This window comes from Pelophylax lessonae, assembly GCF_965119305.1.
Source record: "Pelophylax lessonae genome assembly, chromosome: 1".
In the NCBI taxonomy this organism is placed as follows: Eukaryota; Metazoa; Chordata; class Amphibia; order Anura; family Ranidae; genus Pelophylax; species Pelophylax lessonae.
Genome location: NC_138768.1, coordinates 326,367,396 through 326,383,232, shown reverse-complemented (window position 1 = coordinate 326,383,232; position 15,837 = coordinate 326,367,396). Strand labels below are relative to the sequence as shown.

Here is a 15,837-nt window from a genome sequence, read left to right as displayed (position 1 = left end):
CTGATGTAAGGGGGGCCTGTGGGGGGGTCTCTGATGTAAGGGGGGCCTGTGGGGGGTCTCTGATGTAAGGGGGGGCCTGTGGGGGGTCTCTGATGTAAGGGGGGTCTGTGGGGGGTCTCTGATGTAAGGGGGGTCTGTGGGGGGGTCTCTGATGTAAGTGGGATCTGTGGGGGGGCTCTGATGTAAAGGAGGCTCTGTGGGGGGTCTTTGATGTAAAGGAGGCTCTGTGGGGGGGTCTGTGGGGGAGGGGTCTCTGATGTAAGGGGGGTCTGTGGGGGGGTCTCTGATGTAAGGGGGGTCTGTGGGGGGTCTCTGATGTAAAGGAGGCTTTGTGGGGGTCTCTGATGTAAGGGGGGTCTGTGAGGGGGTCTTTGATGTAAGGGGGGGCTCTGTTGGGGGGTCTGTGATGTAAGGGGGGTTCTGTGGGGGGGGGGTCTCTGATGTAAAGGGGTTCTGTGGGGGTCTCTGATGTAAGGAGGGCTCTGTGGGGGGTCTCTGATGTAAGGGGGGCTCTGTGGGGGTCTCTGATGTAAGGGGGGGCTCTGAGGGTCTCTGATGTAAGGGGAGCTCAGTGGGGGTCTCTGATGTAAGGGGGGCTCTGTGGGGGGATCTCTGATTTAAGGGGAGCTCTGTGGGGGGGGTCTCTGATGTAAGGGGGCCCTGTGAGGGTCTCTGATGTAAGGGGGGCTCTGTGGGGGGGTCTCTGTCTCTGATGTAAGGGGGGTCTCTGATGTAAAAGGGATCTCTGATGTAAGAGGGGACTCTGTGGTGGGTCTCTGATGTAAGGGGGGCTCCGTGGGTGGGGGTCTCTGATGTAAGGGGGGGCTCCGTGGTGGCAGGGCCGTCTTTAATATTAATTGGACCCTGGGCAAACATTTTCTTGGGCCCCCCCCCTAACAATTTCGCCCCCCATCATTACACAGAACTCTCTCCCCCATACTACCCCCATTGTTACCCCGGACCCCCATTCCTCATACTACCCCCCCCATAATTACACAGAACCCCCACCCCCAATACTACACAGGACCCCCTCCCCCATACTACCCCCCATTATTACACAGGACCCCTCCCACATACTTCCCCCATCATTACACAGCCCCCCCTTTCCATACTACGCTGCCACTCATGAACCAACAGCCCGCCGCTGTTTCTGCAGAAAAGTGTGGAGAAGCAAGGAGGGGGGCTATTGCTGAGGGTGGAGAGGTAGATGGGAGGTAATTGTTGAGGGTGGAGAAGTAGGGAAGGGGGGGGGTTATTGCTGAGGGTAAAGAGGTGGATGGGAGGTAATTGTTGAGGGTGGAGAAGTAGGGATGGGGGTTTATGGTTAGGGGTAAAGAGGTGGATGGGAGGTAATTGTTGAGGGTGGAGAAGTAGGGAGGGGGGTTATTGCTGAGGGTAAAGAAGTGGATGGGAGGTAATTGTTGAGGGTGGAGAAGTAGGGAGGGGGGTTATTGCTGAGGGTGGAGAGGTAGATGGGAGGTTAATTGTTGAGGGTGGAGAAGTAGGGAGGGGGGTTATTGTTGGGGGTGTAGAGACAGGGAGAGGGTTATTGTTGGGGGGAGGCAGGGAGGGGGGGGTTATTGTTGGGGGGAAGAGGCAGGGAGGAGGTTATTGTTAGGAAAGGAGAGGCAGGGAGAGGGGTTATTGTTAGGGGTAAGGGTGGAGAGGTAGGGAGGGGGTTATTGTTAGGGGGGGCACGGAGAGGGGCTATTGTTGGGGGTGGAGAGGCAGGGAGAGGGGTTATTGTTGAGGGTTGAGAGGCAGGGAGGGGGTTATTGTTGAGGGTTGAGAGGCAGGGAGAGGGTTATTGTTAGGGAGGGGCAAGGAGAGGGGTTATTGCTGGGGGTGGAGAGGCAGGGAGGGGGTTATTGTTAGAGGGGGAGAGGCAAGGAGAGGGGTTATTGTTGGGGGTGGAGAAGCAGGGAGGGGGGGCAGGGAGAGGGATTATTGTTGGGGGAGGAGTAGAGGCAGGGAGAGGGGTTATTGTTGGGGGTGGAGAGGCAGGGCGAAGGGTTATTTTTGGGGGTGGAGAGGGGCAGGGAGGGGGTTATTGTTAGGGCGGGGATATTTTTGGGGGTTGAAAAGCAGGGAGGGAGTTATTGTTAAGGAGGGAGAGGCAGGGAGAGGGGTTGTTGTTGGTGATGGAGAGGCAGAGAGGGGGGTTATTGCTGAGGGTGCCAAAAACTCCAAGACGTTCTGCAGCAGCCAATCACTGCCCTGCACTGCAACACCCAGCAGTCCTGCCCTCCCCCCTACAAGAAGTTCTGCAGCAGCAGCCAATTACTGCCTGCACTACAACACCCAGCAGCCCTGCCCATCCCCCCTCCAAGAAGTTCTACAGCAGCAGCCAATTACTGCCTGCACTACAACACCCAGCAGCCCTGCTCTCCCCCCTCCAAGAAGATTTGCAGCAGCTGAGACTCCCTGGGAAGTTATCAGAGGTAGTTGGAGGGGGAGTCTGGCTCAGTGCAGGACACATTCTCTCTGGGGGGGAGACAGTCTACTCTACTCACTGAGCAGAAAGAAGTCATCCAGCAGCCGCCCGCAGAGGAGGGATGGGAGGGTCGGAAAGCAGCACATTGCCAGGGAAGAGACTCAGTCCACTCAAACTGAGCTAAGGGGGAGGGGAGGGGCTAGTAGAGGAGACACTGCAGGGATGTGACTTAACCTGTGCTGAGCTGGATGGAAACAAGGAAAAAACAAATCTACTTGACTTACCAGCGCGGGCTCAAGGGACAGTTGCTTTGGGCCCTACAACAATGAATGGGCCCTGGGCAGCTGCCCCCTTTTGCCCTGTGTTAAAGACGGCCCTGCGTGGTGGGGTCTAGGTTATTAGTGAACATAAAAAAGTTCCAAGAAAAGTCCAATGAAGTGCCAAAAAGGTGCAAGAAAATGTGCAAAAAAAGTGCAAATAAATATTTATGTTGACAAATCTTCAACGGAAGGTGTGCGCCAAAAAAGCACCCTATGTGCTGCTTCCACCAATCACCCCAAACTGACTCACCAGACTTAAATAAAAGCCTATGTATTTTATGGAGTCACGCTATGTTGATTAATTTTTTGAACATTGTAGAGGTTATGAATATTTAATTGTTATTTATTTAGTAGTGGTATATGATATGTATACTGTAGTAGCCATGCAGATTTAATTAATAATTAAGCACTGTGCACTTTTTACAACAGAAACATGTTTGGGTGACATATTTATATATCATTTTAGGGTACATACTATTTTTGCGCTGATTTTTTTCCCTGTTTTCATCTTGCTGCTGCACCCACTTGTAGTCGATTAGCAGCAATTTTACTCTTAAAATAGTTTTTCAATAGATACAGCCATGTTTAGGGGGAGCGAGAGGTGAGGATGGGGGGGCACCACAGGATTAGCTCGTACAGGGCGCCTGAACACCTAAGGCCGGCCCTGGCCTCCATTGTTTTTCTGTAAGGCCCCTTTCACACTAATGCGACGCAATTTTACCGCGATTTTGCCGCGATTTCGCGGCGCGATTTTTGCCGCGATTTTGCCGCGATTTTGAGAGCAATGGCAAGTCTATATGCCTCAAAACGCATTAAAATCATGGCAAAGTAGTGCAGGAACTACTTTGAAGTCGGTGCGACTTCAAAACGCACTGATATGAATGGGGCTCATTGAAAATAATGGGAAACGACTTGTCATGCGATTTTGCGGTCCAAAATCGTGGGACAAGTCGCACTAGTGTGAATGGGGCCTTAAGCAGTTTATGTACATGCTGTTAGTTATCTTGTTACACTGTGTCTTTTTTTGCACAAGAATATGTGCCGGATTCTTCAGGTTTCATTCCAGTGAGTTTTAAAAACACTTCTCCTTTATTTGTGTCTCTGGACAGAGTCAGTCGTCCCTTAACAGAGCTGGCATAACCTGTGTATGCATCATAACATATTGCCCCCAACCACACCAGTGGTTTCCTTTCAGATTGTCGGGTCCATTCCACACAATGCATCTTAGTGCTGTCAGTGAGGGAGGCTCCGGTCACTTTACAGGTCACTTCCAGAGTCTCTGATGGCTTCACAGTCCCAGGACCAGATTCCACCATTGTGATTTGTGATGTGACATCTGAAAAATATATATTGTATTTGGTTTTACATTACATGTCTTCTAGCTTAGAAACTGTAAATTAATAATCTAAATAAAAAGAAACACACATTGTACTGAAGATACAATAAGGAGTAACCACAGGAGATGTGTCATGTCTGAAGTTGTGTCTTGGATTCGGTTGCACTGATTCTGATCAGTTAACTTTCCCTATATAATGCTCTGTACAGAAATTTACTTTGAATACGTTTTGCATAAACTGAAATGATTGGGTGAGAGGAAACGATGATATGCTTGATTTGTTTTAAAGCAGAACTGTTACTTTCTCCTGTAGAAAGTTCTGCATTTAAACCGAATTTTACAGAAATATAATTTATTCCAACTGAAATAGCTGAGTTTAGTCACACAAGTGTAGTCATACAAGTAGAATATTTTATGGTGGCCATACACTCAATAATCTGATCGCACGATTCTTCACACAAAAAGATAATATGATATGAATTATGAAAAGTTGGAGGAGGACACAGGGGGGCTGGAGGAAGACATAGGGTGACAGTCGGGGGTGATCAGTACGGTGGTGGGGGCAGTTCCAGGCACCGATCTCCCCGTATAGCATTCAATCCAGCAGCTGACAGCCGCTTCTCCCTCTCCTCCTCTTCCTCCTGTGGCTGGGAGCTGCTTCATTAAAAGCTATACAGAGAGATCATTGCCTATAAATGCCCCCATACCTCTCAACCGTCTGGTTTGATGCAAGTCCCAGCATCCTGGCGATTGAGGTTGAGTCCTGGAGTGGAGCCCAGTGATGGAACAAGTTCCGGCACTTGGTTCTAGGGGCTTGTCTAGCGGAAGGGGACTAGCTTGGCACTGTTTTCCTCTACATAGCAGCTTGTGCAGGGTGTATAGGGTATTACACACCGTGATCCACTCTCTGTATTGCAGCCAACATCTCACACCCACTGCCTGTCACAGTAAGTTACTGCAACTCAGTGTGTGGTATCACCAGGGCTGGGACTAGGAGGGGGCAGGAGTGTGGGTGATCGCTAGCACCAAGCATTTTCCCATGTCTCTTGCAGGGTATCCCTGCGTCTCCAGCACTGTGATCGCCGACATTGTAGCAGCCAGTATCTCTCCCATGTTTACAGCAGCTATAGTGTCAAAGTGCCAAGGGAAGTGTCTCATAGATTCCTCCTAAGCTCTGACATGTTCTGACAGGACAGGAGGGGGAGCTTGGGAAGAAGATCTCCTGGCACTGAGGTCGCAGGAACTGGCCGGGAAAAAAAGAGACTCCAAAGTATTTGGTCCTGGGTCCTGGGAACTGTCTGAGGAATCTGTGCAACAAAAGTCTATGCTTGGGGCAGGAAAAAGAGGCTCCAAAAAATTTGCAGGTGAGTCCATTTGTATGGGATTGGAAGGGGAGTGGAGGGGTATTGTGATTTTAGGGGGGATTTGGCAGGGAGGGGTTACATAAGAGATTTGTGCTACGGGGGGCTTGGGGGGCGGGTAGGATAAGAGAATTTGTGCAAGAAGAGAGGTTTGGAGGGGATTTATACTGAAAGGGATATATGGGGGGTAAGGATTTGTGCTCAGAGGGGCAATTGGGGGGAGGATAATTTGTGCAAGAAGGAGGGATATAGGGAGGATTTATACTAATTGGAAGGATATGGGGGGGGGGGATTTGTGGATTTGTGCTGAGAGGGGGGATCTGTGCTGGGATAGGGGAGGTGTGGGGGATTATTTGGGGGGGGGGGGAGAGAGAATTTGGATAAGAGGGAGGGGTTTGGGGGATTTATGCTGCAAGGAGGGATATGGGGAGCATTTTGTGCTAAGAGGGAGGATTTGTGTTGGAAGGGGGTATAAGAAGGTGATTACTTGTGCTGAAAGGAGTAATGTTTGTTGGGAGGGGGAGATTGAGGGGAATTTTTGCGCTTAGAAGGGGGGATTTGCGTGGGAAGGGGGTATGTGGGCTGAGGATTTTTCTCAGAGGGGGGACATGGGGGGGGGGGGGGGATTGTGCTGTAAGGGGGAGGTAAGGGTATTTGTTCCAGAGGGGGGCTTTTTTGGAGGGGAGGAAGATTTATAGTGGAAGGGAAGGTTGGGGGAGGGAATTGTGCTGTTGTGCTGGGAGGGGAAATTAGGTGGGAGGTAAGCGATAGTGTGTTAGAAGGAGAGATTGGTGATGGTAGTGGGGGGGGGGGGGTATTTGTGCTGTGGGGATGATTTGGGGGGGATTTATACCAGAAACTGTATTTGTGTGTATGTTTCTGTGGGGGGGGGGGTTGTGCTGGGAGGATAAAAGGATCTATCCTGGGGGGGATTGGGATGGAGAAGATCCCATTGTAGAAGGTAGGAGAGGATTTGTGCTGGGGGGGGGGGGGGGATTGAGGGAAGTGTATTTGTTTTGGAAAGGATAAGTGAGCGGATTAGTGCATATTTTTGCTGAAAGGGTGAACTGGGGAAGAGTATTGCTTGTGTAGCACCCTACAGGTAGGTGCTAGGTAAATGCATAGTAGGCCTTGTCTGCCTAACAGCAGGGCATGTTTTTTTTTGTCAGCTAGGTTGTCATGGCTCCCAAGTGTGTCTCCAGAGAAGGAGAATCTCCCCAATGGCTCTGTTGGAGGCTTATGATAGGGTAGTAGAGGAAACCCAATCAGAGATACATATGGACTTGTATCTACCCCAAAAGGCAGATTCTGCCACAGAGGATTCTGGGGGAGGTTATAAGTCTGTAGGGGGCGCATGACTCAGCGTCTTTGGGGGGAGCAGAGTCCCAAGAGGGAGAGAAGGGCTGTCTCTCCTCCTGTCTGAGGAAGCGGATGTCTTGGGGTGTCTCCTGAGAGTCCAGAGAGTGCTGAGTTGAGCAGAGGGGATCCGGTGTGCCGAGAACCAGCGGAGAGCAAGAGGGGTCCAGTCCCAGGAAAGCCTACACAGGTCGTGAGTACTGAGGATTGCCCCTGGGGGTCTGCCTGAAGTGTTAGAGGAGACCACTCCGGAAGAGGTTATGGGATCCAGTGTCAGCTAGCTGTAAAGTGGGTACCTAGGTTGAGGACCCTGAAGTGAGAGAGGGGGTACATAGTCAGTGGACCCTGAAGAGCTAAAGTGTAAAGGGGGCGCCTGCAGTTTGGGCCCTGAATTGTACAGAGTACCAGTTGAGAGATTTGCAGCCATACAGTAATTCACAACCGGCTACCTCAAGCCAGTGCAAGGCTGGGGGGAGTAGTGAGTGACTTTGCAGTGCAGCAGTTCAATATTCCACAGTCTTGAGTATTCTGGACTTGAAGTCAAGGATTCAGCACTTCTTTCAAGTTACAGTGTGTTCTAAGAGTCAGTGAGCGCTGGCTAGCATCGGCTGGCGTCAAGGCAGCGTTGACAGACATTTTTCTGGATAAAGTCCCAAGTTGTACTTAGTTGAGCCTAAAGGAGTATCCCACTTATTCCCTTCTCCCATCCCCTTAAATACAATAAAACAACAAAACAAAGACGCCGGGGTTGTCAATATCTCAGTTCACACACCCAGGGTCGCAGCTCACATGGGCTGGAGAGGTAACCGGTGACAATGGCAGACCCACATCAGGTTCAATGTCTCGAAAACCTGCTACACTTGCACTAGCACAAGCACAAGTCATCTCCCCTCCTAAAACACCCCTCCCCCAGTATATATCTGTCCCCAATTCTCCCCCACATTCTAACTCAAGTGCTCTCCCAAAGTGACCCCCCCAGCACATACCCGAAGCCTGGGTTTTGTTAACCCTTGCCAATTAACCTCTTCCTGCAAACCGACATACCTGTGCATTGGCTTGCAGAAGTGGCTGTACCGGGATGATGCCTGGTACCCTTTTTTAGAGCCAGCGGTCAGCTTTCAGAAGATAACAGCCAATGCGGCTCAGCAGCCGCTCGGCCGTTATCCCAGGGAGCTGGAGGTGATAACCCCCCCCCTCTCCCGCCGCCTTCTGTGGCTCTACCCGGGTCGCCCGTCCCACCGGCTGGTTGGAGTCCTGAACGAAGCCAGATTCGGCTTTGATCGGTTCTCCGATCATGTAACCCGGAAGTGGCGTTGCAACATCAATTCCGGTTTACTCGGCTGCTGATGGTGCTGATTTTAAAAAAAAAAACTGCCAGTATTTAAAAATGCAGATTTCAGCATTTTGAATACGTTGAAGTGCAGAGGAGAGGTTTGGGGTCTTTTAGACCCCAGATCCCTCCATAAAGAGTACCTGTCACTGCCTATTACTGTCACAAGGGATGTTTACATTCCTTGTGACAGCAATAAAAGTGAGCAGATTTTTTTTTTTTAAACTGTTTTAAAAAATAAAATAAATGGGGGAAAAAATATGTAAGTTGCGCCCGCAAATGAAAATGGTGTTTAAATCATGCATGTGAGGTATTGCCAGGGTAAAAGCAAAAATTCTAGAAAAAGGCCTTCTCTGTAACTCTAAACTGGTAAACGTTAAAAATGTAGTACCGTAGTTTATCGCCATTCCATGAGTGTGCACAATTTTAAACCGTAACATGTTCGGTATCTATTTACTCGGTGTGACATCAACTTTCACAATATACAAAAAATTGTTTTAACTTTACTGTTTAGTTTTTATTTTAATGAAATGTATTTTTTCAAAAGAAAGAAAGACCGCTGCGCAAATACCGCGTGACAAAAAATATTGCAACGACCGCGATTTTATTCTCCAGAGTCTTTGCTAAAAAAAAAATATATATATATATATATATATATATATATATAAATAATGTTTTGGGGTTCTAAGTAATTTTCTAGCAAAAAATACTGATTTTAACTTGTAAACAACAAGTGTAAGAAATAGGCCTGGTCCTTAAGTGGTTAAGCTCCTCCCACTGAAACATTTGGCAACAGCCATTTTTGTTTGTTTTGTTAAGCGCACTGCAAGTTTCTACCTCCCTCAAGTGTCCCTCATTCTCAACTTTGAAAAATGTGAGATGTGCCCCCACCACTGCACCGATCATCCCTGACTGTCATCTAGGGACGGATCATCCATGAGTGCAGTGTGGGTCAGAGCACAGTGGCCCCCTCCCCCCTTGGGGCCCATGTGCAGTGAACACCCTGCACCCATGGATGATACTTCACTGCCTCTCACCAATTACTGCACAGGTATATTGATCAGGTATATTGATTGCATTTTTCACTATTTATAAAGCTTTGATTTTTGATAGGTTTACTAACATTCCTCCATTGTATTTCTGTAAAGCAGTTCATGTACATGCTGTTAGTTATCTTGTTACAATGTGTCTCTTCTTGCACAATAATATGTGCCGGATTCTTCAGGTTTCATTCCAGTGAGTTTTAAAAACACTTCTCCTTTATTTGTGTCTCTGGACAGAGTCAGTCGTCCCTGAACAGAGCTGGCATAAGCTGTGCCTGCATCATAACATATTCTCCCCAACCATTCCATCTGTTTCCTTTCTGATTGTCGGATCCAGTCCACACAGAGCATGTTAGTGCTGTCAGTAAGAGAGGCTCCGGTCACTTTACAGGTCACTTCCAGAGTCTCTGATGGCTTCACAGTCCCAGGACCAGACTCCACCATTGTGATTTGTGATGTGACATCTGAAAAAGATATATTATATCTTATTATATATTACATGTCTTGTATCTCACATCACTTAGAAACTGTAAATGAGTAATATAAATAATAATAAATAAAAAGAAACACACATTGTACTGAAGATACAATAAGGAGTAACCACAGGAGATGTGTCATGTCTGAAGTTGTGATTTGAATTCGGTTGCACTGATTCTGATCAGTTAACTTTCCCTATATAACGCTCTGTATTTAAACAGAAATTTACCATGAATACGTTTTGCATAAACTGAAATGATTGGGTGAGTGGAAACGATGATATGCTTGATTTGTTTTAAAGCAGAACTGTTACTTTCTCTTGCAGGAAGTTCTTCATTTAAACAGAATTTTACAGAAATATATTTTGTACAAACTGAGATAGCTGAGTTTAGTCACACAAGTGAAATATTTTATGGTGGTCGTACTCTCAATGATTGGATCAAACGATTCTTTACACAAAAAGATAATATGATTGGATCTATTAATTATTAAAAAGACACCTACTGTGTTATTGATCTCAAGCACTTTAATAATAAATTATTCAGATCAGTCTGAATGGAAAATCTGATCGTAAGAAAGTAGACATTTTGGTGTGATCGTTAAGTGTATGGTAAACAGAACAATCTTTTCTAAAAAAGGTGAAATATCATCAGTGATACTCTAATAATAATCCACAGTAGCACAAATGATACAAAAAACTAAATCAAAACAAATTATCATACTAATAAATAAGTGCTGTAACAAATGTCCATAAAAGTGCTGAAAAATATATTCATCAAAGTGCAAGAAATATGTAGCAGGTTTTCCAGGCATTGGGCCTGATGTGGGCCTGCCATGGTTACCGATAACACCTTCAGCCCATTTAAACTGAATACCCAAGTGTGAGATTTGAGTCAAAGACCAGTCCGGCATCCTTGGTTTGTTTTGTTTATTTTATATTGGGGATGGGAGAAGGGAATGAGTGGGATACTCCTCTGGCTCAACTAGGTACAACTGGGACACTTTGCAAAAAAATGCCTTTCAGCGCTGTCTTGACACCAGCTGGATGCAGACCAACGTTTGCTGGTGCTTGAAAAACACTGACTTGCTGCACTGTGCTCTGAACTTGGCTTCTGACACACTGGTTAGTTCAAAAGTCCTGGATTGTGCTGCGAACTGACACTTGACACTCTGGTTAGCTCAAAAGTCCTGGATACTGCTCCTTCCAGTCCTTCCTGACTGAGGTAGCTTCTGTAACTGCTTGTGCTGCTGCAGCTCTCAACACTGCACACTACACGCTATACACTTTAACACTTCAGGGCCCAACTGCTGGTGCCCCCTTTACACTTCAGGGTCCTCTCACTAGGCACCCACTTTACACTTCAGGGTCAACACTGGCACCCCCTTTACACTTGCTCCTGCACTGGCTAGCTAGCTCCTGGATCCCTTTGACCTCTACCGGAGTGGTCCCCTCTCTCTCTAGGCCGACCCCCAGGGGCAGTTTGCAGTACTCACGAACTGGGAATGCTTTCCTGAAACTGGACCCCTCTCTGCTCCGCTGCTCCTCGGCACACTGGATCCTCTCTGCAGCTAAGCTCAGCCTTCTGTCCCCTCAGGCAAGCCGCCTGGGACACCCGATTCCTCTGACAGTAGGAGAGACAGCCGTACTCTCCCTCCTGGGACTCTGCTTCCTGCCAAGAAGACGCTGCGTCATGTGCTCCCCTCTAACTTATATCCACTCCCAGAATGCTGTGCGGCAGAATCTGCCTTTCTGGGGTAGATACAGGGCTGAGTGTGCCATTGGCTGGGTTTCCTCCACTGCCCAATGAGAACCCTCTCATGGAGCACAGTGGGGAGAGTCCCCAGTCTCAACAGCCACACCTGGGAGACATGACAGCCCAGCTGAAAATCATGGCCCTGCTGTTAGGCAGCCAAGGCCCACTATGTTTTACCTAGCACCTACCTTGTAGGGTGCTACAAATAGTTCTTCATTTCTTCTCACTGGAGATAACACACCAAAAGTCCATCACTATAGTGAAAGCGAAGATCGCTCTCCCTTTGGAATATCACTCACCGGACCTTATTGCTACTTATTCTCATGACTGGCAATAGGGCATATATGATGATAAAACTCCACCTCGGAAATTCAAGCATCACCTCCAATTCATTACTCGGGCTCACATAATAATAGCCACATACATGTAGAAGAAAAAGAGAAACGCCTCCACTGGTGTAATATCTCAAGATACCTACTTTTTTTTAAAAGAAATGTACTTACATTCCAACAATATAAATCAAGCCCATATCACAAAATGGCACCAGGTGTCACGCTATAGCGGTCTGATCAACTCCAATGGATCAGGATGGCCGCTACCTCACTGCTAGTTCCTCTCCTGACATCACATCTGGATGCCGTGTAGCCATCTCCAAGCGCATTTTGTCATATCCTAATTCATCACAGAGGGTGGCTTCACAGCTCAGCAAATCCTGTATAATAATAATAGTTAGAATTTGTGTGTAATAATATATTCTCATTTATAATTCATTATAGCTATGAGTATTTGTTAAAAATATATAGGCATGGGCTTGATGTTTGAGTCGAGCGTAAGTTCAACTTGAACATTAGCTGTTCATGTGTTCGCCAAACACAGGAACAAATGGGGCGCTCGGTGGGAAGTTTGCTCGCTGATGAGTGCCCCATAATGCACTGTGCTGGTACAGTGAATTAACTACTTATGATTGGCCAAATCGTGCACCTGACCTATATGCTTTGGCCAATCACAGCACAATGTCCTGTCAGAGCCATGATTGGCCAAAGGTAGGGTGACTTTAGCCAATCATGGCTCAGGGGCTAAGTCCATGCCCCCCACTATATAAGGCTGCTGCTGACACGGCAGCCATGTATAGTGTATTATAACAGAGATTAGGCAGGCAGGTAGTGTGTTGAGTTAGTTTAGTGCAGTCAGTATAGCATTCAGTTTATACTTCACTTTTATAATGTATAGATATGTTGTAGTCCTGGGTTCCCTCTCAGTGCTCCCCAAGTTTTGTGTCCCTGTCAATCATAGTTTGTTAGCAGTAGCATGCCAAGCTGACCAAGATTTCCCATAGATGCCAATGTTAAAGACAGGGAGCAGTGCCATGTCAAGCTGATCTAAGATTTCCCATAGACACCAATGTTAGAGACAGGGAGCAGTGCCATGTCAAGCTGACCAATATTTTCCATAGCCAGATATCGCTGCTCCAGGTGGATCTATTAGGCTCAAGTAAACATACTCCTACTGGGGTGCACGCTATGCCACTGCTGCAGACAACATGAACAAATGAATGAGGAATAGCCGCACTTCCCATAGGATGCAATGAAGATTTATTGGAGAAATGTAAAAAACGTAAGAACAGGATGTCACAGGCAAAATGTAGGGGACGAAAGGATGACGCGTTTCACACAACGTGTGCTTTGTCAAAGCCATGAAGATTCAAACTGAAGCAAAACTTATTATATAGTGTTCACATATAGTAATTGTCCAATTATCAGCAACTACAGTAGTTGCAGGGAAAATGCCCCAGTAATTGAATATTCCCCTTCTCTTCCGTTTATTCTTCTCTTTGAAAACACACACTGATATCTAATGAAAAAAATATTAACATGTAACAAAACCTTACTCCCTGTGTCAATACAAGCTGCAAGGAAGTTACAATAATTAAAAGCAACAAAAAATTTGTTTGTATATATACAAGAATATTACGAAACATAAACAGTGTGTGTTAATCAAAAGAAAAGGCTATAAAACCATAAAACTAGAATCTTTCAAAAGAGAGAAAGATCCTAAGGTACAGTAAGATCTCTATGGATATATCCACGCCACAAATACATGTTTAATGAGTCCCACGATATCAGCATATATCAATATCCAGAAATGTAAAGTTATAGCTAAAGTCAAAACTATATGGATATATACAGTGGGTACGGAAAGTATTCAGACCCCCTTAAATTTTTCACTCTTTGTTATATTGCAGCCATTTGCTAAAATCATTTAAGTTCATTCTTCTTCCTCATGAATGTACACATAGCACCCCATACTGACAGAAAAACACAGAATTGTTGACATTGTTGCAGATTTATTAAAAAAGAAAAACTGAAATATCACATGGTCCTAAGTATTCAGACCCTTTGCTCAGTATTTAGTAGAAGCCCCCTTTTGATCTAATACAGCCAGGAGTCTTTTTGGGAAAGATGCAACAAGTCTTTCACACCTGGATTTGGGGATCCTCTGCCATTCCTCCTTGCAGATCCTCTCTAGTTCTGTCAGGTTGGATGGTAAACGTTGGTGGACAGCCATTTTTAGGTCTCTCCAGAGATGCTCAATTGGGTTTAAGTCAGGGCTCTGGCTGGGCAATTCAAGAACAGTCACGGAGTTGTTGTGAAGCCACTCCTTCGTTATTTTAGCTGTGTGCTTAGGGTCATTGTCTTGTTGGAAGGTAAACCTTCGGCCCAGTCTGAGGTCCAGAGCACTCTGGAGAAGGTTTTTGTCCAGGATATCCCTGTACTTGGCCGCATTCATCTTTCCCTCGATTGCAACCAGTCGTCCTGTCCCTGCAACTGAAAAACACCCCCACAGCATGATGCTGCCACCACCATGCTTCACTGTTGGGACTGTATTGGACAGGTGATGAGCAGTGCCTGGTTTTCTCCACACATACCGCTTAGAATTAAGGCCAAAAAGTTCTATTTTGGTCTCATCAGACCAGAGAATCTTATTTCTCACTATCTTGGAGTCCTTCAGGTGTTTTTTAGCAATCTCCATGCGGGCTTTCATGTGTCTTACACTGAGGAGAGGCTTCTGTCGGGCCACTCTGCCATAAAGCCCCGACTGGTGGAGGACTGCAGTGATGGTTGACTTTCTACAACTTTCTCCCATCTCCTGACTGCATCTCTGGAGCTCAGCCACAGTGATCTTTGGGTTCTTCTTTACCTCTCTCACCAAGGCTCTTCTCCCCCGATAGCTCAGTTTGGCCGGACGGCCAGCTCTAGGAAGGGTTCTGGTCATCCCAAACGTCTTCCATTTGAGGATTATGGAGGCCACTGTGCTCTTAGGAACCTTAAGTGCAGCAGAAATCTTTTTGTAACCTTGGCCAGATCTGTGCCTTGCCACAATTCTGTCTCTGAGCTCTTCAGGCAGTTCCTTTGACCTCATGATTCTCATTTGCTCTGACATGCATTGTGATCTGGAAGGTCTTATATAGACAGGTGTGTGGCTTTCCTAATCAAGTCCAATCAGTATAATCAAACACAGCTGGACTCAAATGAAGGTGTAGAACCATCTCAAGGATGATTAGAAGAAATGGAAAGCACCTGAGTTAAATATATGAGTGTCACAGCAAAGGGTCTGAATACTTAGGACCATGTGATATTTCAGTTTTTCTTTTTTAATAAATCTGCAACAATGTCAACAATTCTGTGTTTTTCTGTCAGTATGGGGTGCTATGTGTACATTCATGAGGAAGAAGAATGAACTTAAATGATTTTAGCAAATGGCTGCAATATAACAAAGAGTGAAAAATTTAAGGGGGTCTGAATACTTTCCGTACCCAATGTATATAAATTTCATCTACAATGTATATAAGTGAGTATATATCGTGGGAATCATGGTGCCACAATGACCAAAAAACAAAATATTTTTAAATTCAAAATATAAACATTACCCTCAAAATTTCAAAAATAATAAACTATAATAAAATATACACGACATTGTGCTCATGACCCACCGCACCATAGCCTAATCATAAAAATGGGATAGATCCCATTCAAAGTTTAGGCCCACAGGTATTCTCATTCCCAAAGAGAAGATCCAGAACACCTCACGTTTACATAATATTCTGAAGTTATCACCCCTTCTTCTTGGTGTATAAACCTTTTCAATACCCTGAATTGGTACCAAGGAAGTATCTCCACCATGCATCTCATTAAAGTGTCTTGCAACATTGGTGTTATGTTCCTTCTCTATGTCATAAATGTGATTGTATAAACGATCACAGAGCCTACTGATTGTATGACCCACATACTGAATAGTGCATAACTTACAAGTAATTAAATAAATCACATTTTTTGTGTTGCAATTGATGAAAGATTTCATTTTGAAAGAACCCGCTACTCGCAGTGGAAGTAATCTGGTGAATTTTTTGGTGAATGGGTAGGGGTAC

The 15,837-nt window shown here is 46.1% G+C and overlaps 1 gene segment (V, D, J or C); it reads right to left on the bottom strand.

The window, feature by feature from the left end:
- LOC309544177 (immunoglobulin mu heavy chain-like) overlaps positions 1–15,837 on the bottom strand; it is a 652,707-nt gene that overhangs the window by 617,132 nt on the left and 19,738 nt on the right. The window contains exon 2 of the C gene segment in view: positions 9,320–9,644.